The sequence below is a fragment of the Macaca mulatta genome, chromosome 3, assembly GCF_049350105.2.
Source record: "Macaca mulatta isolate MMU2019108-1 chromosome 3, T2T-MMU8v2.0, whole genome shotgun sequence".
Taxonomy (NCBI): Eukaryota; Metazoa; Chordata; class Mammalia; order Primates; family Cercopithecidae; genus Macaca; species Macaca mulatta.
Window position 1 is genome coordinate 41,858,893 of NC_133408.1, and position 27,711 is coordinate 41,886,603.

The 27,711-nt window shown below is 53.0% G+C and overlaps 1 pseudogene across 1 annotated transcript in view; it reads right to left on the bottom strand.

The window, feature by feature from the left end:
- Window positions 1-2,004: 2,004 nt before the first annotated feature.
- Window positions 2,005-27,711, bottom strand: part of LOC719434 (SH3 domain and tetratricopeptide repeat-containing protein 1-like) — a 31,016-nt pseudogene continuing 5,309 nt past the window's right edge. Inside the window, exons 2-14 of the transcript XR_013415950.1 lie at window positions 21,013-21,054; window positions 17,776-19,452; window positions 13,875-14,055; window positions 12,549-12,698; window positions 9,035-9,154; window positions 8,176-8,332; window positions 6,859-7,055; window positions 5,885-5,952; window positions 5,220-5,300; window positions 3,701-3,922; window positions 3,424-3,446; window positions 3,203-3,271; window positions 2,005-2,264 (exon numbers count right to left, since the gene is read on the bottom strand). The product of XR_013415950.1 is annotated as an SH3 domain and tetratricopeptide repeat-containing protein 1-like (transcript). The remainder of the gene's footprint in view (window positions 2,265-3,202; window positions 3,272-3,423; window positions 3,447-3,700; window positions 3,923-5,219; window positions 5,301-5,884; window positions 5,953-6,858; window positions 7,056-8,175; window positions 8,333-9,034; window positions 9,155-12,548; window positions 12,699-13,874; window positions 14,056-17,775; window positions 19,453-21,012; window positions 21,055-27,711) is intronic.

The following is a 27,711-nucleotide window of genomic DNA, read 5'->3' on the forward strand; positions in this document are numbered from 1 at the left end:
GATATGGTTCCTGATATCCAGGGGGTGAATGGATGATATTACTCCCAATAAAGTAGGAACCGTACAGCCACCCTGGGATTTTGTCCTTAATAACCACAGGGGAGAGGTGATATTACTACCAACATCGCAAGGGGTGTACACACCTCCTGTGATATTGTTTCTCATATCCAGGAAAGGAGAAGATGGTATTACTACCAATATTGAAGAGATATACAACCCCCATGGGATATTGTTCTAAAGATACAGGTTGAAAGAGGATGAGACGCCATCCAATATAACAAGGGGTGTACACCCCGCCTGTGATGTGAATCGTAAAACCTAGGAGAGAATGACATTGCTTCCAAAAACACACGGGGTGTACACCCACCCTGTGACATCGTTCCTGTCATCTAAAGGAAGAGATGATGATACTAGTCCCACTACCGGAGAAGGTACACACCTCCCTGTGATATTGTTCCTCATAAGTTGTGGGGGAGAGCATGATATTCCTTCCAGTATGACAGTGGCTTGACACTCAGTTTGTGATATTGGTTCTGCACACCAACTCTGTGCCCCTCGTTTCCCATGCGTTCTCTCCACACTTTTGGAACCTCAGGGGAGTCTTTGTCTTTGGTTACAGATGAAGAGAAAAAGGGTCTGAGAGGTTAAGCAAGTTTGTTACTGGAAAGCGGTTCCGATCCAGACCCCAAGAGAGGTTTCTTGGATCTCACAGAAGAAAGAATTCGGGGCGAGTCCATAAAGTGAAATCAAGTTTATTAGGAAAGGAAAGGAATAAAAGAATGGCTACTCTGGCCGGGCGCAATGGCTCACTCCTGTAATCCTATAACTTTGGGATGCCGAGGCAGCTGGATCACCTGAGGTGAGAAGTTCGAGACCAGCCTGGTCCAACATGGCAAAACCCTGTCGCCACTAAAATACAAAACATTAACTGGGCGTGGTGGCAGGTGCCTGTAATCCCAGCTACTAGGAAGGCTGAGGCAAGAGAATCGCTTGAACCCAAGAGGTAGAGGTTGTAGTGAGCCAAGATCACGCCACTGCATTCCAGTTCGGCCAACAGAGCGAGACTCCATCTCAAAAAAAAAAAGAAAAGAAAAGAAAAAAAAGAATGGCTGCTCCATAGGCAAAGTGGCGCCAAAGGCTGCTGGTTGCCCATTTTCATGGTTATTTCTTGATCATACGCTAAACAAGGGTTGGACTATTCATGAGTGTTCCAGGAAAGGGGTGGGCAATTCCCAGAACTGAGAGTTTCTGCCCTCCCTTCTAAGACCATGTAGGGCAACCTCCAGATGTTGCCATGGCATCTGTAAACTGTCGTGGCGCTGGTCGGAGTGTCTTGTAACAGCTAATGCATTATAATTAGCACATAATGAGCCGTGAGGACAATCAGAGGTCACTCTCGTGGCCATCTTGGGTTTGGTGGGCTTTGGGCGACTTTACTGCAACTTGCTTTATCAGCAAGGTCTTTATGACCTGTATCTTGTGGGGACCTCCTATCTCATCCTGTGACTAAGAATGCCTAGCCTCCTGGGAATGCGGCCCAGCAGGTCTCAGCCTCCCTTTACCCAGCCCCCATTCAAGATGGAGTCGCTCTGGTTCTCGTGCCTCTGACAAGTTGGCCTGGGTTGAGTGTTCTCTAGTGTGTGGTTGTTGGAGCTGTTCCTAGGGGTAAGAGGGATTGTCAATAGGAAACAGGCCTCTGTTAGCCCGGGGACTGGCACTCTGCCCCAGTATGTCGGCCTCATTTTAGTGGTGGCAAAACTGGGGCTCAGAGACATCAACTCCCTCATCCCAAACCCCCAGACTGTCAGTGGTGGGCTGGGGTTTGAATGTGGGGCTTGAAGACCCGTCATCTCCTCTGGTCCCCCAGTCTCTGCTGCCCAAGAGGAACAGGATCCCAGGATACAGGCCCCTCATGGCACCAGCCAGGGTGGGTGGAGATGGGGAGGCACAGTTCCAAAGCCCCCCGGACTCTGAGGCAGGTCGGGGACCAAGAGCAACCCTGACCTAGGGGCCCCACCCCGAGAAGAATGGCTGCAGGTCCAACCCAGCGGGCACGAAGTCTGTCCTCAGGCAACGTGACGGCGCTTCCGGCTGCTCCAGCCAGGCCGTGCTGTCTTCGTTTCCAATCATGCGGCCTCCTCTCCAATTCCCAAGCCCAACCCACAGAGACAGCGATCTGGAGTCCTCGTGAGGTTTGTCAGCAGTTCTGACGCGCTGCTTCCTGCCAGCCCCGCGGCTGGTTCTGGAAAGCTCTCTGCTGCCCCCTGGTGGGGAGGCTCAGGGTAGGGCTCTGGCTGCAAGCATGGGGTCCCAGAACCTCCTGGCTCTGTCACCTCTGCTAGGTGGAAAACCAACCCAGGATTGAACCAGCAGATGGGTGCCTGATTCCTTATTATCAGAGCTCCATCCACTGGCAAGTCTCTCTGCGGGCCTCAGTTTCCCCTTCCATTAAACGAGGGGCTTGGGGGATACCAAGGAGGGGTAACTGCTTAGTGAGGATGGGAGGTTTCTTCTGGGGAGATGAACACATTTTGAAACTAGATGGCGTGAGTGGTTGCACAGGACTGTGAATGCACAAATGCCACCACATTAATCGCGTTGAAATAGTTAATTGCATGTGATGTGAATGTCACCTCATTTAAAGTGTTTAAAAGAGGGGCCTGGGAGAGTGCAGTGTACGTGAGAATCACGTGGGACACCCACAGTCTCTGAACCTCGGTTTCCTTGCCGTAAACTGGCAAAGAGACTGTGTGAGCTGTGTTCCCTGGGGCCCAGAGATTCCAAGAAGGAAAACCTGGGATTCCTGGGACTGGGATGAGGGCCGGGGGCCGGAAGGGGAGGGGCATGTGGGGATGGCTGCGGTCAGCCCAGATAAGGCTTTCAATACCAAGTAACAGCGTCTACACAGGCGGAGATCCCTGCATCTCACTTCCCGCAGGGCTGACCAGTGGCCAGAGGTGGGACTAGCCAGGCTCGGCCCAACCAAGTCTGGGAGCAGAGGACACTGACTGAGGGATCCCCGTCGCCACCCTCACTGGCCTGTGGCTCTCCTGACACCACAAGAGAGGTCCAGGAGCTGACCTTGGGTCCTAATGGGGGACACCTTCCTGGCTGCAGGCTGACAGGGTGGTGTGGTGGTCAGTGTACTGGGCTCTGCGTCTCCGCCCCTACCTGCTGTGTGACGGTCGGCCAGACACCTAACCTCTCTGTGCCTCTATTTCTCCAATGGCGAACAGGGACACTAGCATCCCCCACATCCGGGCACAGTGGCCTGAAGGTTAAAGGCAACGGCGGCACGAGACCTACAGCAAAAGCTCTGAGCAGGGAGAGCAGGGAGGTGCCCAGAGTTCCACAACCATCTCCCCTCTGGCCGCCGAGGAAACCTAGGCTCATGGTGACCTGGCCCAGGTCTGTTGGACTGACAGTCCTTCTCATCCCCAAGAGGGCTGCCACCAGGGAAGGAGCTGGCCCCTAGACACAGCCCAGGAAGCACACAGGGAAGGATGCCCTGGGGACTTTGGTATGTTATTGCAAAAAAAACCATTTATTGCTATTTGAACCCTGTTTTCATGCCTCCATTTCCCAGAAAATGAGCCACGGAGACACCAGGAGAGGCAGGAGACCATCCTCCTTGCACAAAACCCATTCCCTCGGATGCTGTCCTCAGCGAGGGTGGCTGAGGGTCAACCAGGGGGCCCACCCGCAGAGTGGCAGAGGAGGTAGGTTGACCCTGCGGACGTTGAGTTCTGTGGCGAAGGTCCTGGCCTTCTGGTAGAAGAGGATCGACTTCTCGCGGTCCAGGAGGAAGTTGTGGGAGATGGTGGCCGGCCGCGTGTAGATCTTCAGCCGTGCCTTCTTGTTGCCCAGGTCCACGGCAGCTGCCAGTGCCAGCTGGTAGTACCTGGCTGCATCAAAAGGGGTCCTGAAAGGGACAGGCCATGCTCAGCAAAAGGGGGACTCGGAGCCCGTCTTCCCAGAGGCCGTTCCTGTCTCCAGGTCATTCCACATGTCCAGCCAATGCTGGCTCACCCCATGAGCCCCGAAGCCTGTGACACTGCTGTGGTCTCAGCTGCAGGTGGGGATGACCCTGACACCCCTGGAAGCCTTCCTGACTGTCCCTACGCCCCACTCACCCCAAGCCTCCTGCCCCAGTGCCACCCTCTCTGCAGGCAGTGGCTGCTTTCCCCATGGGCTGAGGTCAGGGCAGATCCTGCCTGCTCTGACAGTTCCATGCAGGACCCGTGGCTCCAAGCCACAGCAGGGGCACAGCGTTGAGTGACCCAGGCTCCCCTCTGGCCCCTGTCCATGCTGACCATTTCCAGGCCCTCCACGGGCCAGGCCAGGTACAAAACCATCTCACAGGTGTCCTCTCTGGCAATGTTCCCTGAAATACTGACGGAGTGTGACTCCCCAGACATCCACTCCTGTTTTCAATGCATCTTTGGCTCAAACTCACCATCCCTGGGTTGGGATGCCGTCTCCCAGACCTCCTCCTTGACCCTCCCATCCCCCACCCGGCTTCTCCCCAGGCACCTCCTCCACATGGGGGTCACCCAAGGGACCTCTCTAAGACCCATGCCTGGCCTGTTCCTCTTTACCATCTCAAGATAGCTCCCAGGGCCAATGAGAAAGTCCAAGATGCAGCAGTCCATTCCCTCACTGCCCCACCCACACACGGAGCAGGGGCGTGAGAAGGCCCCGAGTCACCGCCACTGCTCATCCAATGCCCCCCAGCCCAGCCGAACACTGGACTCTGTGCTGGGTGCGTGGCTGAGCCTAACGTCCTTGCTCCCAGTCTGAGGGACCTTTGAGTGAACAATGACCACACAGGGTGGCCCGGGCTGTGGCAGAGGGAAGCCCAGGAGGCCCCAGACTCAGCCGGGGGTGGAAGGCAAAGGCTTCCTGAAGGGGTGGGGGCTTCCCAACTAAACAGGAAGAAGCCAGCCAAAGCATATGTCTCTGCGTGTGCCTGTGCATGTGCTTGTGCATGTTTGTGTGCCTGTGTGCATGCCTGTGTGTGCGCGCGCCTGTGTGTGTGCATGTGCCTGTGTCTGTGTGCATTTGCGTGTGTATTTCCATGTGCCTGTAGTGTGTGAAGCAGCTAGTGAGTGGCAGGCTGAGCCAGGACACACCTAATCCACCCTATTCCAGGGCTCACTCTCATGTGTAGACTAAAGGGGACCCCATTTTAGAGGCAATCGGCAAAGATGCCCATTTACCCCTGCTTCTCTGCCAGCCTTCCAGGCTCCATCCAGCCCGGCTTTTTCTCCCACTCCTCTGGGCCCTGGGTCCAGAGCCTCCTATACAAGGAGGAGGGTGTAGCCTTGGAAAGACAGCCGCCCTTGGGGAATTCCAAGGCGGCCTCCCTGTGGGAAGCTGGCCCGCGCTGACAGCATAGTCACGATGAGGCCCAGAGGGCTGTGCACGGGAAGGAGGTGAAGGAGGACTGTGCACGGGAAGGAGGTGAAGGAAGGTTGTGCACGGGAAGGAGGTGAAGGAAGGTTGTGCACGGGAAGGAGGTGAAGGAAGGTTGTGCACGGGAAGGAGGTGAAGGAAGGTTGTGCATGGGAAGGAGGTGAAGGAAGGTTGTGCACGGGAAGGAGGTGAAGGAAGGTTGTACATGGGAAGGAGGACTGTGCATGGGAAGTAGGTGAAGGAGGCCTCTGCCCCTCGACCCCAACCGTGGACTTTGGCCTCTCAGGTACTACTTGGCCCTTTCCTTTCTCCTGGACAGGCGGAATGGGCGGCAGGCTTGACCAAGAGAGATAAAGGCCTCTTCTGGGAGGCCAGTCCCCCTGGGTCCCAGGCGAGCCCCTGAGCGGTGAGCAGCGTCCCTCTGGGCCTGACACCTGGCACCTCCCTGTCTGGCTGGGACTTGGGAGACCACAGGGACCACTTCTGACCACCAGGTGTCGCCAGCACTGGGCAGAGGGCTCCCGGGCAGCCCCAGGCCTGCGGTGGGGGAAACGGGGCGGGGTCTTAGGGCTGCCACAGCTCCCCATGTTGTTCTAAGGCCGCCAAGATCTCGGCCCCTGGACTGGAGCGCCCTGGCCCCTCAGCCCATAAGGAGCACTGACGCGGCGCCGGTGCGATGCTGAGGGGGAGCGGTGCCTGCTGGGCAGAGGGGTGGAGACACCCCAGGTCTGAGTCTGCCAGTCCCAGCTCTCCACCCCTGCAGGGCTGGGGGCAGAGGGAGCACAGCACCTTCCCTCGAGACAGACCCGACCCAGCAAGGCCTCAGCCTGGCTGGCTGGGGCCCCGCCCCACTGCACCTGCCCTAAGCTGGGGTTTCCCTGTCTGTGAACCCAATGGTAAGACACTGGGGTCCCACCCAACCCTTCCTGGGTGGTGTGAAGATTCAAGGTGTCTCGGGACTCCAGGAAGGAGTTGCTCAGTGCAGGCTGGCACCCTGGGCAGGCTTCCTAGAGGAGGTGCCAGGATTTGATCTTGCAACGTGGATTCAATGTGAGGATGATGCCGTCCTCCGAAATGTCCTTCTCCCAACCCTGTTTTCTTTGTTAAATGCAACTTGACACTTGACTGTCAAGACTCAGCTTTGGTGTCACCTCCTCCAGGAGGGCCCCCCTGACTACAATCCCCCTTCTTTACTCGGAGGCCACCATTGCACACTCATGTGTCAGCCTCCCTGGCTGAGACTGAGTTCCTGAGGGTGGGGCCTGGCCATCTTGGGAGCTGGGTTGTATCTGCTAAGCTTGCCGGCTCCTCCAGCTGGGTACAGAGCTTCAGGAGGCCACTGGGCCATTCCTAAGGAAGGCTGGAACCCAGGCCTCTGGGGTCTGGGTGGAGATCTCACTCCAAGGGGTCGGGAACACCCCAAGCCCTGCCCCTCCTACCCACCTTCAGGTCGTAGAAGATGATGTCACCGAGCACCAGGTACACCTTCACGTAGTAGAGGGTCTCCTCGTCAAACTCCAGGGGCAAGTTGCAGAGCTACAGGGCCTTGAGGTAGAAGTGCTCCGCCAGCTTGCCATGGCCCAACCGGTGGTGCAGGGCTGCCAGCCGGTGGTAGTCCACGCGTTCCTTCAGCCGGTCCCCTGGGATGCAGGCCAAAGGGGCAGGTGTGAGGACGCGGCTCCCTGGGGCAGGGAGGGCACAGGCCCCTCAGGAGCAGGTATGCAGACCCCGGGCAGCACACCTGGCTTGCCTCCAGGCACCTGTGGTCACCTGGGCAGCTCTGGCCATTCCCTTCCAGGTTCCCAGACTCACTTTCCCATCTGCAAAGCAGAACTAATAAGGCCTGCCCCTGTCTACTGTGAGGCTTTGGCAAAGTCGGACTTGGATGGCCCAGCTCTGTGCCTACACATAGCCACCTGCCTTTGCTCACTGGTTTTATGTCTTTTTTTTTTTTTTCCTTTTTGTGGAGAACGGGGTCTTGCTATATTACCCAGGCAGGTCTCGAACTCCTGGGCTCAAGCTATCCTCCCGCCTCTGCCTCCCTGAGAGCTGGGATTACAGGTGTGAGCCACCGCGCCCGGCTGCTCACTGGTTTTAACCAGGGGAGCCCAAAAGCCATGCAGTCCAGGTGCTCCCGGGACCCCGGCTCCAGGCAACCCAACGACGTGACATCTGACTCCTCCTGGGTGTGTCACGATCAGAACCCCTACCTTGGGGAGTCAGCTGCACACCTACTGTGTACTGGGCCACGGGGCACAAGGCGCTGGGGCATGTGGCCTGCCTAGGGTTCCCTGTCTCTGGAGGGGGACAGACGACCCTGGCACAGCACCAGGGGATACCTGGCCTTAAGGGGCAGACTGCTGGAAGGGGAACTGGGATTTTATCAGCCAGAGAGCCATGTGGTTGATAAGGGTGGGAAGGGCACAAGAGAAAGGGAATGTGCCACTCAGCCTGACACATACAGGAACCAACGAGATGCCTGGCATGTCTGGAAGGCAGAGGGCACACTGGGCGGCCCTTGTGGTCAGAAGCAGGAACAGGCAGAGGAAGCAGAGCTCAGTCAGGCAGGGAGCTCTGTACTGCGTGAGAGACCTCGGGCTGTGCCCCACAGCCAGACGGGGAAGCCAGTTGGGTCGATCTGCCTGCCTGGACAGGAGACCAGGAAAATCCAGCAGCTGTTTCAGCTCCTGGCCTGCAGACCTGGAGGCTGGGCTCTGGCAAAATGTGGGTCCTGGCAGGGTGGGGGCTCAGGGGACTTACCCAGAGTGATGCTGAGTGCTAGGGCCATGTAGGCAAACTCCAAGACCTCCTGGGGCTTCTCCAGCGTGGCCAGGAGTGCCACCAGCTTGTTGCACAGCTGTAGCTGCAGCTCCGCCTCGCGGTTGCCCGTAGTCACTGCCAGGGGCAGGGCCTGGTCCTACCACACAGGCAGGTGGGGTCAGGTTTCCCGCAGCACCCACCTTGCCCACAGCCCTCCTCAGAGCTCAAACATGTACTTGGAGCTTCCCACGCCCCAGCTACCCCTGCACCTCGACACAGCTCTGTGCTCTGGGATAACACACAGTTCAGACACCCAAGTTGGGGGCTGAAGAGTCACCTGAGGCCCATCCAGCTACACTCGACAGCCTCAGACCAGCCTCTCCCACCTGGGCACCGGGGGTCTGACTGGGGGGAGCCAGCACTCCTCTCTGCTCTAAAAACACCACATTTATCTGTGCCCAGGGCTGAGCCACACTGTGAGCTCAGAGGAAGGGAGAAGCCATCCCACTTCGGGGTACATGCAGACCTGGGCCTCCCACTGATGCTGTGTGTCCTTTGACATGTCCCTGTGCCTCTCTGAGCCTCAGTTTCCTCATCTGGAAGATGGGGACAGGACTTCCCACTCATGGTTGCTTGAGGTCATCAGGTACAAAGGTACAGCCATTGTCACGTCCAGAGCCCGAGCGTTTGTCCCGGGCAGGGGCACGGTCAATATCATTCCGGTGAGACCACTTGGAAACTCATCATGTGCATGGGTGGCCCTGCCTCCAGGTGAGAGACCTCTACCGTGCCACACCTGTACCTCAGCCTCCAGGTGGCCCACTGAGGCCCACCCACATCAGCCCACAGGCCAGCTCACCCGGTAGAAGGACATGCCTTCCTCCCGCTCCCAGGCCCCATTGAAGATGTCTCCAGCTGCCTCAAACAGCTCCAGCCCCAGGTTGGGGTTCCCTGTGTACAGGTCCACATTCTGTGTCACCTGAAAGGAGACAGAAGTTCCCTCAAGACCCACACCTAGCGAGGTGGCCACGCGCACCTTTGCCAGCCTCCTTCCTCTCACACACTACAGGTACACCTGAGCATTTTTCAAACCCTGTGCATGAGGGCTGCCCCCACCACTGGCATGAGGACAATGAACTGATGCGCCTGAGTGCCAGGAGGTGACTGAGCAGCTGCAGCCCAGGAGCCCAATACCTGTGAATCCTACCAACAAGGCTAGCCCTAGCCCACTGCCCCTGCACTCAAAACAGTCTCCGTGGCCCCCAGATTGCTGGGAGCCCAGCCCCTGGCACCTTTCTGCGTTGCCACATCCCTGCCACATCAGCAGTGTTTGTGGGTGGGCCTGGTCCTCTCTTGGCCATGAGCTCTTGATCCCTCTCCTCAGCTCAAGGAGATATACAGCAGGTGCTCAATAATGAAAGCTTCACCAGGCTCGTGGGCTTCACAATTTGTTCCAGATCACACTGTGTTTGGAAAAGCCTCTGAAAACAGCCACTATGATAGATTCATTTTGTAAGGAGATGTGCCACGTGTCACTTGGAGCAAGCTCTTCTGTGTGTTAACTGAGTGGTCACATTATTTGAGCATGTGCTGTATACCAGCAGGTGCTGTGCACTGTGAGGGGCCACGCCTCTGCCCTCAGGGAGAAGATGCTGGCCACTGGGGGAGGATGTGAGGGAACCAGTTGGAGGGAGGGAAAAGGCACACAACAGGTGCTCAGCAGTGGTTTAGGAATGAGTGGATGGATGGATGAATGGATGAGGAGATGTAGACACATGGATGGATGGATGGGTGTGCGGATAGGTGAATGCTTGGATGGATGGATGGATGGATGGGTGGATGGGTGGGTGGATGGATGGATGGGTGGGTGGGTGGGTGGAATTTTATGTGTATGTCTGTATGTATGTATGGGTGGGTAGATAATGTATGGATGGGTGGAGGGTAGATGATGTATGTACATGTGGATGGATAGATGGTGGATAGACGAATGTGTGGATAAACAAATGGACAGATAGATGAATGGAGGGATGGATTAATAGGTAGATTGGTGGGTGGATGGATGAATGATGGATGGATGGACGAACGGTGGATGGATGGACGAACGGTGAATGGATGGATGGGAGAAAGGATGGATGATGGAAGGATGGAAGGATGAACAGGTGGATGGATGGATGATGGAAGCATGGATGGATGATGGAAGCATGGATAGATGATGGATGGATGGATGGATGGATGGATGGATAAACAGATATGTGGATGGATGATGGATGGATGGAAGGATGAACAGGTGAATGGATGGATGATGGAAGGATGAATGGACACATGGATGGAACAACAGGTGAATGGATGGATAGACGGGTGAATGGATGGATAAAAGAATGGATGAATGATGGATGGATGAATGGACTGATGGATGAATGGACAGATGGATGGATGATGGATGGATGGATGATGGATGGATGGATGGATGATGGATGGATGGAAGGATGAACAGATGAATGGATGGATGATGGAAGGATGGATGGATGAATGGATAAATGGATAGATGGATGAATGATGGATGGATGGAAGGATGAACAGGAGGTGAGTAGATGGTTGATGGAAGGATGGATGGATGATGGATGGATATATGGACGAATGGATAAATGGATGAATGGATAAATGGATGGATGGATGAATGATGGATGGATGAATGGTGGATGGATGAATGGTGGATGGATGGAAGGATGAACAGGTGGATGGATGGAAGGATGGAAGGATGAACAGGTGAATGGATGGTTGATGGAAGGATGAATGGACGGATGGATGGATGAACAGGTGAATGGATGGATAGACGGGTGAATGGATGGATGATAAATGGATGAAGGATGGATGATAAAAGGATGGATGGATGAATGGACAGATGGATGGATGATGGCTGGATGGATGATGGATGGATGGAAGGATGAATGGATGAATGGATGGATGATGGAAGGATGGATGATGGAAAGATGGATGGATGATGGAAGGATGGAAGGATGGATGGATGAATGAATGGATAAATGGATGGATGGAAGGATGAACAGGAGGTGAGTAGATGGATGATGGAAGGATAGATGGATGATAGATGGATTGATGGATATATGGATGAATGGATAAATGGATGGATGGATGAAGGATGGATGGATGGAAGGATGAACAGGTGAATGGACGGATGATGGAAGGATGGATGGATGAATGGATGAACAGGTGGATGGATGGTGGCTGAATGAATGAATGATGGATGGACGAATGGATGGATGGATGGATGATGGATGGATGAATGGAAGGATGAACAGATGAATGGAACGATTAACAGATGAATGGATGGATGATAGAAGGATGGATGGATGGATGGAAGGATGAGCAGACGAGTGGATGAATGATGGAAGGATGGATGGATGATGGATGGATGGAAGAATGAACAGGTGAATGGATGATGGAAGGATGGAAGAATGGATGGAGGGATGGATGAACAGGTGAATGGATGGATGGATGATAAAAGGATGGATGATGAATGAATGGATGGATGGATGAACAGGTGAATGGATGGATCATGGATGGATGGAAGATGGTTGGATGGATAATGGAAAGATGGATGGAAGGATGGATGGAAGGATGGATGGACAGAAGAATGGATGGATGGAAGGATGGATGGATGGAAGGATGGATGGATGGACGGACGAAGAGGTGAATGGATGGACGAAGAGGTGAACAGAAGAATGATGGATGGATAGATGGATAGAAGGATGAACAGTTGGATGGATGATGGAAAGATAGATGGAAGGATGGATAGATGGACGAACAGGTGAATGGATGGACGAACAGGTGAATGGATGGATGGATGGACAGGTGAATGAATGGATGATAAAAGGATGGATGGATGATAGATGGATGGACGGAGGGATGGATGATGGATGGATGGATGGATTCGTGGAAAGACGAACAGATGAATGGATGGATGATGGATGATGGAAGGATGGAAGGATGGATGGATGGATGGATGATGGATGGATGGATGGAAGGACCCACAGGTGTATGGGAAGATGATGGAAGAATGGATGGATGGATGGATGATGGATTGATGGATAGAAGGATGAGCAGGTAAACAGATAGATGATGGAAGGATGAATGGATGGGTGGATGGACAGGTGAATGGATGGATAGACGGGTGAATAAATGGATGATAAAAGGATGGATGAATGGTGGATGGATGGATGATGGATGGATGGACAGAAGAATGGATGGATGGATGGAAGGATGAACAGGTAAATAAATGATGGAAGGATGAATGGATGGGTGGATGGACAGAGAGTGAACAGCACAGGGGTCCTCCTGCATCCCTTGCCACTCACCTGGATGTACAGGTCACCAGCTCGCTCTGCCGCAAGATGTAATAGATCTTCCCTGCTTGCAGCCAGGCATACGCCTCCTTCTCTTTCCTCTGGAGGTCAATGAAAATCCCCAGACTTCGTTTGGTGTAGTCCAGAGCAGATTTGTAGGCCCTGGAATCAGACACAGGTGTCAGAACAAGGGCTCTCATCCTCCTGGAACCAGTCTGCCTCCACCCGTGGGTCTGGTGACAGATGAACCTGGAATGTGGGGACCGGGAACGGCCCTCTCGTGTGTGCAGTGTTCTGCCCTTCCCAGGCTGCTGGGAGGGCCAGGGTGAACACACACGGCATGGAAAAGATGAAGGACATCCTTCTGAGGGAATCGAGCATCATGCTGCCCTGTGGCAGGAGGAGTGTGCTAGTCCATCTCCCCTGCCTCCCAGACATGGCCTGTGTCTTCTCCAGATGCACCAGGAGCCGTTAGTGTTCAGAGGCTATCTGGGCCGATGGTTCCCAAGGTGTGCAGGCATCACAGTCACCCGGAGGCCGGTCTGTACAGATTGCTGGCCCTGCCCCCAGAGCTTCTGGTTCCACAGGCCTGGGGCAGGCCCTAGAACTCCCACTTGCCACAAACTCCTAGGTGACATGGATGCTGCTCTACTGGTCCAGGGACTACACTTTGAGAAGCATGGCTCTAGCACACTGGCCCATTTCCTTCTGTGAACCTGAGGCCAAGACTGGAGCCAGTCTCCTGGGTCGCCATGGAATCTGGCTCCTTCCCTGCTCTCTCAGTAAGTCCAACACTCGAGGGGGTGTGACTGCAACAATGTCACTGGGCCCTATGGGTGGGGTGGCCAGGGCCATGGTTACCCCAACAGGTCAGGATGCTTGGGGGAAGCCGAGTAGGCCACTTATGGGACGTGAGACCTTGGAAACCGTGCCCCAGGGAAGCAGGTGACACAACTGGCTCTGTCTTCTGTGGGAGAGAAGCCACAGGTGGCTGCTGTGGTCACATTTAAGGGGACAGATGAAGGCCAGGAGGGAAGATTCGGGGCAGGCAGAGGTCAGACGACAAAAGCCACCACAGTAGGAAGAACAGCCCAGAGTGCACGTACTGCCTCTGCTGGGGTTGAGATGACCTTTGACCCAACAAGGGAGGCTCAAGCTGGGACTCACGGGCCAGCAGCAGCCCTGGAACGACCCCAGGCCCACCAGCTCAAAGCATCTGATGCCAAAGAACCAAATGATCAAAAGGAGAGGGGCTGCTGGCGCCCTGGGCCAGCTTCCCTGTGCCCCTCTCCCTGCCCTGCCTGCCCCCACCTCCACCACTGCAAAGCCAGCCCTTACTGCTCCATGCCCAGGGACAGGTAGAGCTGACTGATGGTCTTCAGGATGTGTCCCTCCAGCACCTTGTCGGCCACCTTGCGGGCCAGGGAGAGCTGGAGCTCGTGGTAGATGACACACTGGGCCTCGCTGGGCATGACGGCGCTGTAGAAGTAGCACAGCCGCTAGACGGCCTGCAGCTGGCCTGGGCAGAGGACAAAATGGAAGACGTTAGTCTCCCAGCATCGAAGCGAGGCTGGCTGGGGTCGGAGACCCCGGTGCCGTGCTTGCCTCTTTCATACCTCTGTGAGCCTGGGCCCCATAGGCGGGGAGCCTGAGTGCAGACAGGCCATGTACCCGTGCCAGGGCAGACACCGAGCACACCGTGACATGGGCACAGCTTGATGCAGATGCTCATGGTACAGGCCGGCCTTCTTTACAACTCCCAGGGCCGAGGTCCTGGCCAGGCTCGGCCCCTGCACCAGGCCATCTATTTCTGCTTCACAAAGCCCCTCTGGCCAGGACCAGGGCCGCCTTCAGCCTGAGCTGATGAGGCCAGGGGCACAAGTAGCCCCTGTCGCAGATGGAACCCTGAGAGAGCAAAGCCAAGCGTCATGTCTGCCACACACGGCATCATGTTGGGGGAATGGGGTTCAAAGCCGGCCCCTGGCGTTCCCACACATGCTTCTCTCATGGCACCAGGCTCCAAACCCACAGGTTCACTGGCCTCTCCCAAAGCCAGGGCACTGGGAACGGTCAAAAGCTTCTGATTTTCTAGTGTCAGAAACATTCCGGAGATTAACACCGGAAACCAGGTACGCCGAATGGACATCTGTCACACACGCCACCCAACAACAGCTGAATACACCGTCCTCTCGAGCACCCATGGGACATTCCCCATGACAGACCATGTGCCAGGCCACAAAATGAGCCTCAGTGAATGGAGAAGGACTGAGACCAAAGCAGAGGTGTTCTTCAGCTGTACTGGCACGAAACTGGAAATCAACAGTGAAGGAAATGTGGGAGATTCAAAAATACGTGGAAATTACACACTGCTAAACAACCAGTGAGTCAAAGAGACCATCAGGGAAACCGAAAACTAATTTGAGAAGAATGCAAACAAATGCACAGCCCGGGCCAGCGCAGTGGCTCACACCTCTCATCCCAGCACTGTGGGAGGTCGAGGCGGGAGGATCTCTTGAGTCCAGGAGTTTGAGATCAGCCTGGGAAACATGGTGAAATCCTGTCTCGCTCTATTAAAAAAAAAAAAAAAAAAAATTAGCCAGGTGGGGTGGTGCACATCTGTAATTCCAGCTACTCGGGAGGCTGAGGCATGAGAATGGCTTGAACCTGGGTAGAAGGTGCAGCGAGCCAAGATTGCACCACTGCACCCCAGCCTGGGCAATAGAGCACAACTCTGTCTTTAAAACAAAAAAAAAATAGCGCAGCGTATCAAAAATTCCAAGATGCAGCTAAGGCAGCACTGAAAGGGAAATTTATAACTGTAAATGTCTACATTCAAAGAAAGAAGAAAAATCTCAAGTCAATAACTTAACCTTCCACCTTGAGAAACTAGAAAAAGAACTAAACCCAAAGTGAATAAAAGGAAGAAAATAATAAATGTGAGAGTGGAAATGGGAAGTAAAAATACAGAGAATGGAAAAACAAAAGAGATACTCAACAGAACCGAAGGTGGGTTTTTTGAAGATAATAACAAAATTGACGAATATTTCTCCAGACTGACCAAGAAAAGAAAGACGGGACACAAATGACTAAAATCAGAGACTGAGCACCATGGCTCACGCCTGTCATCCCAGCGCTTTGTGAGGCGGAAGTGGAAGGATCGCTGAGGCCAGCATTCAAGACCAGCCTGGGGGAACATGATGAGACCCCATCCCTAATAAAAATAAATAAATAAAAACCCAAGTTTCTAAAATCAGAAATGAAAGAGGAAACATTATTGCCGACCTGACAGAAATAAAAGGATTCCATGAAAACACTACGAACAATTGTACACCAAGAAATCAGACCATCCAGACACAACAGCCACACTCCTAGAAGGACACAAACTACCGAAAGTGACTCAAAAATGACCCCAAGGAAGCATGTGGGGCATCAGCGGCACCCTCGGTCTCCTCGACTGTTCAGCTCAGGGTGGGGAGACAGGGAAGCATGATCCCCGTTCCCTGGCCTGCATTTCCAAGTCTGAATCCCCCAGCACGCCGGGGAGGGCCTCGTAGGAGGAGGTGCCACAGGCTGTTGTGCCAGGAGCCACCGGAGGCTGCAGTGGGGGCTGGGGCGCTGGGTTCCTGGAGGGTCTCCTTCCAGTCAGAGAATGCCCCTGGGGAAGAAGCCTGGGTCAGAACCCCCCACCCCTCCTTGGGCAGATATATGGGACCAGGGCCCCTTCACATGGTCCTTTCCAAAATCTCATCCCTCCTAGGGCCAGGAGTGGGTGCCAGGCCTGTGCTGGGAAATGGGCAGGTTTGGTCACAGCCCCTGGGGCTCTGGCCCAGGCCACAGGAGGCACCTCTGAGTGGTCTCACGATGCCATGACAAAGCGCTGCAAGGCAGAGGGGACTCAACAGTATCCCTCGACTCAGCCATTTTCCTGGACTCAACTTCCTCATCTATCCTCTGCGGCCTAGATTTCAGACAGCCCTGCCCACCTACTGTCCGTTCACTGCTCAGTCTGCAGTGACTGTTCGATAGCACCCCATGGCTCCCCAGTGCTCTTGGGGAAAAGGCCAAGCCACAGCCTGAGGCCCCAGGCCCTGCTTAGCTCTCCAGAAGAGCTTCTCACCATCCAGCACCCAACCCACCCGCTCCCAACTCTGCACCTCCCTGCATAAGCCCTGCTCACTCACCCCCGCTCATACCCCACTCATCCCTGCTCACACTCCCGCTCACTCACCCCACTCACTCATCCCCGCTCACACCCCACTCATCCCCGCTCACACTCCTGTTCACTCACACCCCATTCACTCACCCCCACTCACACCCCACTCATCCCCGCTCACACTCCCGCTCACTCACCCCCACTCACACCCCACTCATCCCCGCTCACACTCCCACTCACTCACCCCCACTCACGCACCCCTGCTCACAACCCACTCATCCCCGCTCACACTCCCGCTCACTCACCCCCATCTCACCTCCGCTCACTCACCCCAACGCACTCATCCCTGCTCACACTCCCGCTCACTCACCCCCACTCGCACATCCCTGGTGCTTCACACAGGCTACACCACCAGCCCCTCCCCCACCACCTATTACTTGACTAAATCCTCTCAACCCTCTGGTCCCACACTAAAGAGGCTTCCCTAACCCGGGGCCAACTGGTGCCCCGCCATCACGCCACTCACACTTTTGTGGCTTCTCTGGCCTGAAGCTCCCATTCCCACACTCAGTCCCTGCCACCCGAGGACTCCACAAGCCCCATTTGTGGGTGGGGCCTGACACACTCTGCATGAACTGCTCTGCGGCTTTGGGCAATCACCCACCCCCTGTCCCCTGTGAAGTGGGATGACAGGTGCGCAGGCTGCCAACATACCAAGCAGATCACACGGGCACAAGAACCGGTGTCAGGGCCTGGCTCATGGAGGGGCCCCAAGTCCCAGCACAGCAGAGCCTGCCTTGATCCCAGGGTTATGTCTAGGGATTCCCAGCAAGCAGGACTTTCCATGCTCAAGGCAGGATGGTCCCTGGGCAAACCAGGAAGAGCTGGCTGCCTCAGTAGGGCACAGAGGACCTGGCCCTGCATGGGAACCGCCTATCTCCAGGGCTCTTGCCAACATCTGCTGCTGGCCATGACTCAGCACTTTTGATGGTGGAAAAACCACCACTTGTTTCCAAATCACAAACCCCAGGTGTGCCCTGACCTGAGTGGCCCCGGAAGGCGCACAGGGGGAACTGGGGCACTCACTCTCCACATGGCCCATCTCCACGGCGACCAGAAGGGCCCACTCATAGTAGCCCTTGTCCTGCTGGGCTGGGCCCTGGCGGGTGCAGAGGTGGCCCAGCTACAGGAGCACGTGGGTGAAGTCCTGGCCACACTCCCTGCAGGGCAGCCTCGGAACAGCCGCACGGCCTCCAGGAGGTAGTGCTGGGCCAGCCTTCTGGCACCCCAGAGCAGGCACAGGGTCCCGAAGTTGGCCAGCACCACTGCCTGGTTCCTCCGCTGGCCCAGGTACCAAGCCGCCCGTAGGGCGCAGTAGTAGCCCTCGGCTGCCTGCCTCGTCCGGCCTGTCCTCTTCAGAGCCACGGCCACCATGTTGGCAATCACACCCTCCTGGTCCTCGCTGGCCACCACTGCATCCTGGATAGACTGCAGGATGTTCAGGGCCACCGGGCTCTGTCCATGAAGCACGTGCAGCCAGGCCAGGGCCACCAGGGGGTCCACGATGGCACAGACTCCGGCAACAGCACTGGCTTCCACCGCCTGTGTCATGAAGGTGATGGCTGGGCCGTGATAGCCACGGTGGCTGTACAGTTGGGCCAGGCTGGCGTGGAGAAGGCCGCGCAGCACGTGGCCTGTGCCCGGGGTTAGGGAGGCCAGCGCTCGCCTGAGGTAGTGGGAAGTCTGGGTGGGGCGGCTGTGGGGCTGGAGGGCGTTCTGGAGCACCAGGTTCACGCTTCTTAGCGAGCCGGCCAGCGAGTCCTGTGTCCTCAATGAGGCCACCATGACACAGGCTCAGCACGAGGTGGGGCAGGCACTTGCGGCCAGGAGTAGGAGCCAGGAGTAGATGTCAGCCAGCAGTAGGGAGCAGTCTGAGAGCCACGCAGCCTCTGGGGCTCCCGAGTCCCTGTGCAAAAGCAGCAGCAGCTCTAGGAAGGGCAGGGCCTCCTCGAGCTGCTTGAGGTGCACATGGTGCCTGGCCAGCAAAAAGCAGGCCCGGGCCGTGGCCTGCAGGCTCTGGCCACCCACCGTCTGCTGCAGGGCCAGCTGCAGGAGCTATTCCTCCACCTCGGTGCTGCAGATGTGACCTGGTGTCCCCAGGAGCAGGGCCATGGCTTTGGGAACCACCTGTGTACACTTCTCCCCTTCTGCTTCCGGTAAATGCTGGCCAGGTTGGTGTACACAGCCACCACCAGGAACAGGTCCCCAAAGCTGCCCTCCAGGGACCCCAGTGCTTCCTCCAAGTACACCCGGGCCCGGGACAGCTTGAGCCTCCTGCTGCACAGCCGCCCCAGGAGGAAGCAGAGTCTGGCCAGGGCCATGAAGAGGCCAGCTTTCTTGGCCACCCCTCGGGCCTGTGCCAGGCGCCCAGTCAGCTCCTCCTCGTCGCTAAAGCTGCAGAACATGCCGCTCAGCCATGGCCATGTCACACCGTACAGGCCACAGAAGCTGGCCTTGTACCTGGGGGCGTTCAGGAACACAGCAGTGAGGTCAGGGCCTCTGGGTCCTCCCAGTCATCCTCAGCTTCCAAGAAGAAGGAAGGCTCCTCGGGGTCCTGCAAGCTCATGTTGCTGGATGCCGCACAGAGACCCCAGGATGCTGGCTCCTGGGGGCAGCCTGGGCAGGTCTTGCATTGTTCTAGAACATTCTTCACCTTCGGCAGGGTCGCCTGTGGCTCCAGGCCCAGGCAAGGTGGAGGTATTTCTGCAAGTCACAAAAACACCTAGACAGATTAGAGTTCAGCATTTAGTCCTTGGTCCACTGGGGACAAGGTCCCCACATCCCCCCTCTCTGTGTCCCTGGCACAGCTTGCCATGAGCCCTTGAGAATTATGTGCAATGCAAACCCGGGCCTGGAGCACATAGGAACTCCGGCACTATGGGGACAGAGAGAACACGCAGGCCCGTGGCCCGACTCTCCTACAAAATCACCCTCCTGTCCTGCTTTGTCGCCCACCTCACAGCATGGTTTTAGGAGACTATGTCAGCTCAGTGATCCCTCAGAGATGCCTTTCCCTTTAGAAAGAATCAAAGCCTTCTAACTGGACCCATGTATATGCAGCATTACAACTACAAATGTAACTTTTGTCAGCATATTGGGCCCCCCGGTGGGGTACAGGAATCCATGAAATCCTCAACAGCCAATCAGAGCTATTGATCAGCTCAAAAGCTGCTATGCAAAATTGGTAAAGCCACTGACGGCACAGGACAGGGCTGTTGTACCCATGTACCCAGCTCCGTGCAGGGAAACGGATCATCGCTGCAGGAAGGATGGGAAAGCTTCCAGGCCCCTGTGGCCACCTTCACCTTCAATGGTCTGAAAACCTGAAGCCCACAGTTCCTAAAGGGTTAACAAAGGCCAGCGTGCTCCAGCAGCCCACTGGTGCCTGCTGGCTTTGGTGGATTCCTAGCCAAAGCCCCCTCCCAGAGGTGAGCAAACAAGCACATTTCCTGTTGGAAAACCTGGGATGAAAGGAGGCATTACTGGGAAGGAAAAAACTAGATTTAAACAGACTCTCTGTTTCAAGCTCACATGTAAAAAATATTTTCAGTACAAACTGCCTCCTTATTCATCTGTAAAGCCTTGGAATTAAAAAAATAAATAAATATGATTTAGAGGCAAATGTCTGACTTGACTACACTAGATTAGCTAAGAAATCTCCCCAATCCGGCAGAGGCACACAGCCCCTCCCAGCCACTACCCTGGCCTCCGGGGCAGCTGGAGAGCCACGTGCCTTTGCTCCAGTGACTTTGGCAGAGGGTGGAACCACCCCCTCCCTGAGGCAAACCTACAACAGCCTTCCCTTCCCCACTGGCTCCCCTCAGGAAGGAGCAGACCCTTCAGGGACCTCAGTTGAGGCCCCTGCAACCTAAAGCTCTGCATTCTGCTACCCGCTGAGGGCAGTGTGGCCTCCCATCTCTGAGGCGGAGCACAGGGTGAACTGCAGCTTCTCCAGGTCATGAAGAAGGAACCCACAGCTACATGTGGTCTCCAGCAGTGGAAAGGATGTCCCACCTCGGTCGGTGACCAGGCAGGGGTCAGCATGTTCATTGGAAGAAGTGTGGGACCCCACGGCCTCCAGTGCCAGAGTAGACGGGAGGTTCAGGCCCACCTCAGGCGATGTCCCTCAAGTCCCCGGCCCACACCACAGAGGGGTGACAGCCACATCCAATGCCCACGGTACTCAGCTCTGTCCCCTCCCCCGGTGTTACTCCAAGACCCAGCTCATAACCAGAGGAAGCCTGAGCCACGGGCAAAACCTACCTTGTTCCTGCAGCTGCTCGGTCTCAGCTTCCTCTACTGAGTCTGGCAAGGGAGAAAAGAGAAGCAATGAACACCCCCAGCCAGCACCTCTGGTCCCATGTCAGATTGAGCTGGTGTCGGTGTTGCAGGGTGAGAGCATTGCAGGGTGCAGGGGTTGAAAGTCATATCATCCTCTTCCCTCCTGGATCATGGGAACAACATCACTGGGGGGTGTACACTTTCTGCGATATTGGGAGTAACATCGTCTTCTGTGCCTTGGAATATTAAGGACAATATCATGGGGGGGCGTGTACATCTTCTGCAATATTGGGAATAATATTATCCTCTCTCCCTCTGCATATTAGGAAAGATATCACAAAGTGGGTGTTCACCTCCTGCGATATGGGGATTAATACCATCTTCTCCCCTTCCAGATATCAGGAAGAATATCACATGGGGGTGTACGGTGTCTGCGATACTGGGAGTAGTATCAACCTCTCAGCCTTGGAATATTAAGAAGAATATCACAGGGTGGATGTACACCCCCTGCCATATTGGGAGTAACATCAGCCTCTCCTCTCCATGGATATTAGGAACAATATCCCAGGCTGGGTGTACGCCTCCTGCTCTATGGGGAATCATATCATCCTCTCCCTTCCAGAATATTAATAACAATATCACAGGGCGGGTGAACACAGCCTGTGATACTGGAATTATTATCATCCTCTCCCCCTCCAGATACTAGGAACCATATCACAGAAGAGCTGTACCCTCCCTGAGATATTGGGAGTAATATCATACGCTTCTTCTGTGTATATTAGGAGTAATATCACCAGGTGGCTGTCCATTCATTGCTATGTTGGGAGTCATGTCATATTCTACCCCCCTGGATATTAGGATCAGTTTCACATGGTGAGTGTGAAACTAAAATCATGCTTTCTGTCCCTGGATATTAGGAACAACATCACAGGTAGGTATACACCCCCTGCAGTATTAGGAGCAATAATATGATTAATTAGTAAACATCAATGATCGATTTTAATAATTATCAGGCTGGTCTCGAACTCTTGACCTCAGGTGATCTGCCCGCCTCAGCCTCCCAAAGTGCTGGAATTACAGGCGTGAGGCACCGCGCCCAGCCAACACTTCTTGATATCCCTTTTTGGACCTCAAATTTAGCATGCCGAAAACACACTTTTGATTCCCCCTGCTATAACCCACTCCTCCCATAGTCTTCCCGATCCCAATAACAGCATCTCTAGTCTTCCAGTTACTCAGGCCAAAATCCTTGACATCATCCTTAAAACTTCTTTTTCTCTCTCTTGTCATCCAACCCATTTAAACTCTCCTTTCAAAATATATGCCAGACCTAACCACTTCTCACCTTTCTCATCATTTCCAACCAGGTCCAGCCCTCATCATAGCGCTCTGGGTTACTGCAAAAGCCTCCCAATCGCCAGCCACAGTGGCTCACGCCTGTAATCCCAGCACTTTGGTAGGCCAAGGCAGGTGGATCATCAGAGGTCAGGAGCTCAAGACCAGCCTGACCAAAATGGTGAAATGCCCCTACTAAAAATACAAAAAATTAGGCAAGCATGGTGGTGGGCGCCTGTAATCCCAGCTATCCCAGAGGCTGAAGCAGGAGAATCACTTGAACTCAGAAGACAGAGGTTACAGTGAGCCAAGATCGTGCCATTGCACTCCAGCCTGGGTGACAAGAGTGAAACGCCATCTCAGAAGGTCAAAAAAAAAAAAAAGCCTCCCAACCCACCTCTCTCCTTCCGCCTTTCATCCTGCCTGCATGCTACCTTCCACTCTCAAATATTTCAGAAAAAAAAATTATATCCACAGAGAAAGAAAGTACAAATGGGGTGAAATGTTTGGGGAATCTGAGGGAAGAGTATATGGGAATTCTCTGTACTATTTTTGCAACTTTTCCATAAGTCTGGATTATTTCGAATTCAAGAGTTAAACAAAGGAAAAAAAACACACTATCTCCCTTTGTGAATCCATCCTGTCTTTCCCCTGGCAACTTAAGGACGCTCTCAACTAACACATCTATTTTTTCATGAACACTAAAAGAACTCTTGCCTAGTATTGACTTTCTGTGCTTGGCAGTAGAAGTGTGTGTGTGTGTGTGTGTGTGTGTGTGTGTGTGTGTGTGTATTTCATATATATGTGTGTATATATATGTGTGTGGTGTGTATGTATATATAGAGAGGGAGAAATATATATATGAGTATATATATAAATATATAGTATATTTACAATGGTAATGTGTATATATATAAATATATGTGTGTGTAGATATATATAATACATACCCCATAGCCTGTCCTTAACCAGTTCTAAACGTAGTCAGAAAAACACATACCTAAGCAGAGAATTTCAAAATAATATGATGAATATTTTGATAGAGGGATGGGTTGCTATGGAACACGCTGCTAAGACACAAAACCTCCTAGATGGGACAATGAATGAACAAAGTTTTGTACCTATAGGCACCCCTCTGATATCCCCTCAAACGTTTATAGTTATATGCATTTGCTTCCCCCAGGACCCCTATTTCATAAGGGTTAGTCCTAGAGCCTAGCAAGTTCCTACTACAGCTGGCACACATATGCCATTCAAGAAATAGTGGCGGAGTGAATGATGAGTTAAGAACCATTTGTCAGCCAGTGCTCAGTAATACAACATGCACTGGTATGCAAATTATATTTTTGTTGAAAGCAACAGCAGGATCACAAATTATCTTTACAGAGAAAGCAAATCTCAAAAGCTTCTTTACCCTACTAAAGCACATTATAAGAAGCTCCCCTTATATAAAAGAAAACCTCCTCATTTGTTATCAATGGCGTGTAACCCTAATAAGCCTCCGACTCTGATGACACCTCTTCCGTCCCCAGGGCTAGATAAAGGAGGTTCCGGAAACCCTGGTAGTTGTGAAGGTGGCTCCCAGCTCTGACAGTCTTGAACCCTGCGGGCACGGAGGTCACACAGCAGAAGAACAACCGAGGGAAGCATCATCAGGCTTCGAATATATTTGAACCAGAGACGGCAAATAGGCTGCAGCCAACTGAAAACACCAGAGATTCATGGTGGCCACCTGAGGGGTTATGCTCTTAAAAAACAAAAATAAAAAATAAAAATTAAAAAATTAATAAAGGAAGGGGTCAAGAATCCATCAGGTCTGACTGAGACGTGTATCAGTGACTAACACCCCGTATGGCAAAAGTACTCCGGTGCGCTTTGGGTACTCACAGCTTCAGCAGTATTCAAAGGCGTGTGCTGCCCGAAGACTAAGCCACGGGAATACCCCCAGCAACACTGCCAGGAGAAACGTCTCACATGGATTTGGCTAGAAATACAGTTGTCTTTAACAAATTAACACTGAATAAATCCTGACTTATTAGAGCCTGTGAGAATGACATTCTCAATGATAACAGTTATCACTAAAATCTCCAAACATCTGGGATCCTGCAGGGAGGAACTGTGACAGCGCAGGCCACATGTCCAGAATGCTTCCCAGACTGCCTGTTAAAGAATAAAAAAAATGAAACCCCCTCTAAGAATGTCTTCTCTCACATTTAGCCAGTTGTTCCTTTGTGTGCATCTCTGTGCTAAAATGGCCATTCTTCCCCACAGCCTGAAGTCATATGCTACAATAAATGAGACTCACATGAAGCCAGAAACGTGCAGATGCGAGGAAACCAACACAAACGAAATGGGCTGGAGAGTGTGGCCAGGAGGATGGTACTTCCCAGGAAGCAATTACTTCATCTCTGCCCATGAAGCAGGCAGTTGTCACTGTTCCCCAGGCCCACGCCAGCCACTCGAAGTACGTTCTAACCAAACTACCTCCAACAATCAACGTCAATACACCACACAATTGGCTTCTGAAAGGACACCTTGCAACCAACAAGAAACTGTTAGCACAACTTTGACAAACTGTGCAACTAAAAACCTTGGAAAGGGATAAACACTGCCACATTTTGACTCCAATACTGTTACGTGGTAGCACTGCAATAATTCACTGAAACAAAAGAATGAATGAGGAATACGTTTATATAGGAATCAGAGGAAGCATGACTAATCATTTAAATAAATAGGTCAAGAAACTGCTAGGTTCAAATGCTACCGTGAGACACTGTCAGGGCCTTAGGGAAATTCACTTCTCTTGGTCCTGTTTCTAGGTTCATCAAAAACCAGCTTTGGACTAGGGAATCTATTGCTTCCCAAACCTTCCTTCTGTGATTCCAGCCCAGATTTTAGGACTGCTCTCCCGCTTGGTATATGAAAGCCCTTTCTATGTATAATAGCAAGAGTATATTTCTGTGTTGAATGCAGTTTGGGACCTATTCTATGAGGCAGAATATCATCATGTAACTTTAAGCATGACGACAAGGCGCACTCTAGATAAGGATGACACATAAGATGTGGCCATACACCTGTGCATGCCTGGCAGGGAGGTGGGGAAGTCTCATTTAATGAAGCCAGGGTGCCTGTTGCACCTGAACATCCTCAGTCCACATCAAGTTCACAACGTCCTTCTGACATCAAACCACAGGCATCACATACTTTTCCATACTTTCTACCCAAGATTAAAATATGCAGAGCACCGTGATAAAGACACCTCCATTCCCAGCATGTTGGCTCTCGTTCTGTAGAATTACATACTTTCGGTGCAAATGGTGACCAGGTTCCAGCCGCAAGCAAGACTGGGCTCCGAGGGAACAGCAGGCCCTGCAGGAGCCACCACTCCTGTCGCCACAGTCTGATGCAGCTGCAGAGAAGCTGTGGCTGAGGCCATTCACTTTGTGAGAGAACCGCACAGGAGGGAAAAGGTAGGGAAGGTCGGGAAGAGGGCAATATCATGCTTCTGAGCCCAAGCCAAGCCATCGCATCCCCTGTGATTTGCACGTATATGCCCAGATGGCCTGAAGTAACTGAAGAATCACAAAAGAAGTGCAAATGCCCTGTCCCACCTTAACTGATGACATTCTACCACAAAAGAAGTGAAAATGACGGGTCCTTGCCTTAAGTGATTATATTATCTTGTGAAATTCCTTTTCCTGGCTCATCCTGGCTCAAAAAGCTCCCACACTGAGCACCTTGTGACCCTCACTCCTGCCCGCCACAGAACCCCCTTTTGACTGTAATTTTCCTTTACCTACCCAAACCCTATAAAACGGCCCCACCTTTATCTCCCTTCGCTGACTCTCTTTTTTGGACTCAGCCCGCCTGCACCCAGGTGATTAAAAAGCTTTATTGCTCACACAACGCCTGTTTGGTGGTCTCTTCGCACGGACGCGCATGACAGGCAGGTGCAGAGCCAGGAAAGGACCAGTGATGAGAACAGAAAGGAATGCGTCTCCCTGTACACACACTCGGATTTTATGACAATGTGCGCAGGGGGCTGAACTGGATGCCTGAGAACATTCCTCCAAGTTCTTTTGCTGATTTTCTAAATATTGGTGTAAAATCTGAACTCAGAAAAATTTTTTTTAAATCGCTTCAATCAACATCTTTGTCTAGTGCTCAGCATCATATCTACGTGATCATCTAGAAAACCAACTTCTGTTCTAAGGCTCACATACTCCTATAAAGTCCCAGAGATTTTACAAGGGAATGCACCTCTCATTCGCATCAAGCACACACACAACTACCATTACAGAAATGCTTAATTTGCTTACATAATTTTTTAAACACCCAGATTTGAAATACAACAGAGAAGACAACTTTTTGATAGCTCTGCTTTTCAACTGTGAACTGCGGGTGGAGAAAATAACCTGCCATGATTTCTAACCAGTCAACAACCTGTCTTCCCTGGCTGCAGTAGGAGCAATCTTTCTGAGCTCAGGATGAAAAAGACCCCAGCTGTTCAGGGGACAGATAGTCATCAGTTCTCAGCGGGCTTCCTGGGTCCCAAATCCCCATGTGATACGTGGAAGTAAAAAGCTATCAATGACCAAGCATCTGAACGCTTATCCCACCTCACCATCTGATTCTCCTGCCATGCAAATTTAAAATTCTTAAGCCTACTATCAGAGAATAGAGTTGGTGCTGCATCTGTCTTCCTAAAATTACGGATAATTACCAGCCCACAATGGCTTCTAATCAGATTTGAGTAGTCCCTTAGACAGGAAGCTAAAGTGCCTCAGCCCTAAACTGAGAAGAAAACAGAAACTGGAATGTTCTAGATTTGATTTTTTCCCCCTTGTTCTAAAGTGGCTGTTCACGAATCTCCTTCTACTGTCTTGTTTATAAAATGTATGAGAAAGAGGGAAATTCAAAGATATGATAGAAATGGCCACGTTTTCTAGGTACAAACTTCGTGAACATTATTTTAGGTGCTGGGCTTTTTCTCCACAAATTGTGAGCCTGGAGGACATTTTCCCCCTCGTGGTTACACATTCAGAGTCAGGGAAAGTGGCTTTAGCAGTAAAGAGGGGAGTGCACTGAGAAGTGACCGGACACTGAGAAGGATAGACAGGGACTCTACCTCGGTGGCCTACAGCATTCCTGGGCCTCCACCTTTACTTTTCTATCTGTACAAGGGATCTAAAGGCCCGTGATTCTAGGCCACGACAGCTCTTCATACACACATACACTAACATCACACGCCTATGTGAAAAGCTGTGACACTTGGCTGATTTCCTGAAGAGGTTATCTTGTATCATTTCTACTCAAGTACTCCACCTCCTTCCAGACAAGTATCTG